Genomic DNA, 2,755 nt, shown 5'->3' on the forward strand with positions numbered 1-2,755 from the left:
TAATAGTTTGCACTTAATCGTTTAGTTAGGAAAGGTCTAACTAACCTTTAAGTAGAAGTATAATAGACTTAGCCTAATATATTAAAAAGGTTAGTTTAAGATCTTTTAGGTAAGGTATAAATAGAAGGCTAATATAGCTGCTAAGAGACCTATAGGCAGTATTAATACTATTTAATTAAGGCAGTAATTATACTATTAAGGTAAATAAACCTTATAAGATTCTAACCTTTAAGATATAGGTCTACTATAGGGGCCTTATTATTTAAGCTATTATATATAAGGTTAAAAGCTTAATAGCCTTATAAGGCTAATAGTAATATATATATATTTAATTTATATAAAATATTACTTATAATAAAGGTATAAAGTTTATATTAATATTTATTAATTTTAGATTTATATTAAAAGCCTATTAAAATCTATAAAAGCCTAAAATAATTAATTTAATAATTATTACTAAAAGTAATACTTTAAAGAACTTATATAATAAGCCTAAAATAGAATTAAAATTTATTAAAAGATAGATATAATAATATTATAATTTTAAAAAAGTAAAAGAATTACTTTTTTAAAAAGAGATATAATTTATCTCTTTATAAAAAATATTATAATAAAATAATTAAACTATAAGTCTAACTTTAAATATATTAAACCTTATATTATTATAAAAAAGGTCTTAAAAAATAATTATAAGTTAAATTTATTATTAATAATTAAATTTTTTTTTATATATTTTATTATTTAAATTAATAATAAATATAATTTATATTAAAATATATAATATATTTATTAAAATAAAAGTATTAAAAATCTATAAAATAAAAATAATTTAAAAAATAAAAATAATTAAAAATTTTTTTATTTTATTAAATAAAGAAAATAGTTAAAAAGTAAAAATATATATGAATTATTAAAATACCTTATTAATATTAAATAACTTCTAAAGATTTTCTATTAATAAAGAAAAATAAAAAGATTTTATTTTAATTAATGATATATTTTTTCTTTATATTTAGCCTTATAAGGCTATTAACTTTTTAACTTTTTATCTCAAGGCTTAAATAATAAAGCCCCTATAATAGGCCTATATCTTCAAGGTTAAAATTATATAAGGTTTATTTTCTTTAATAATATAATTATAGTTATTAATATTAATTATAGCTATTAATATAATACCTACTATCTAAAATAGCCTATAGCTATATAATTATAATTACTATATAACTAGCTATAACCTTAATATAGCTATTAGGCCTCATTTAAGTATAGCTAATAAAGATAAATTAAAAAAAATCTATATAATAATAGTTATTATTAAGAAAAAGCTTTTATTAAAATATTAATTTAATTTAATTAAAATAGTAATTTTTAATTATTTATTAATTATATTAAGTAATTATATAATTTATTAGCCTTATTTTAATATAATTAATTTAAATTAAATTTATTATATACTATTGAATTAAAAAGACCTAAAGAAAGACCTAAAAGAAGATTATTTTCTTTACTTAAATTAAGTAGCCTTCCTTAATACCTTTATAAGTAACTTAAATATATATAATAAGTGGCTTTTTAATATAGGTAAAAGGGTTATTATAACAAAGAGGGTGCTGCTTCTAATATAAGAAAGGTTTAAAGGAAATAGGTTAACTTTTATATAAGTTAATTAGCAAAAGCTAAATTAACCTAAAGTGAATAATAAATCTACTAATTAAATATATATGCTAGGGCATATAACTAATTAACCTTATATCTGAGAACTGTAGATAAAGTAATATCAGTAAAGAATTAGTGGTTTAAACTGGGGATAAGTAAACTATATCTCTCTTTAAAAAGCTAAGTCTTTTTATCTTTTTAGGATTCTAATATTATTTTATTTATTTTTTAATAAACTTTAGTTTTATCTTAGTAGTTACTTATAGAATCCTTTAGTATATAGGGATTATAGGTAATTAAAATAAAAACATAAGGTATATATAATATAAGCGCTTTTTCTATTTAGGTTATAATATAATCTCCCTCTCTTTATTAGTCTTATCCTTAAGACCTATATATCTATTTTTCTTTATTATTTCTAGTAAGTCTTATTATAGGCTTAGGTAAAGCCTAAGCCTCTATAAGACTATATAACTTAAGGGTCTAGTCTAGACCTAGGCTAGAACCTAATAGTATATAAAGAGATTTCTTTAAATAATCTTTTCCCTTTCTTTAAGTTTAATAATATCTATACTAATATCCTTTTAATCATAGCTAGAAAGTTAATCTTTAATAATTATTAAATTTCCTATAGCTTAAAATATTTATAACTCTTTAATTATTACTTACTATAAAGTAATTAATATATAAAATATAAAAATAAATAATAAATACCTTATAGACCCTAATTAAGACCTAATATAGTAACCTTTTTAAGAATTAATAGCCTTAAATATAAGTACTATCCTTAATAATATATAAATTTAATAAAAGTAAACTTATATAAACTTCTAGAATAACCTTAATGCCTTTTAGAGCTATATTAAGACTATTATTTTAAGGTAAACTCTTAATACTATTAATATAATATAGCCCTTAACCCTTTAGGCTATTTCTATATTAATACCTTAATTAATTACCTCTTTAATAATAGCTAAAGGTAGATTAAAACTACTATAATATTAATGCCTATTAATTATTTTTAAGTTTAATAATATTAAGGTAATATTTTTTTTTTCTCTTATTATTAGCCTTATAAGGCTATTAAGCTTTAACTTTA

Source organism: Fusarium proliferatum, assembly GCF_900067095.1.
Source record: "Fusarium proliferatum ET1 genome assembly, contig: FPRO_scaffold008, whole genome shotgun sequence".
In the NCBI taxonomy this organism is placed as follows: domain Eukaryota; kingdom Fungi; phylum Ascomycota; class Sordariomycetes; order Hypocreales; family Nectriaceae; genus Fusarium; species Fusarium proliferatum.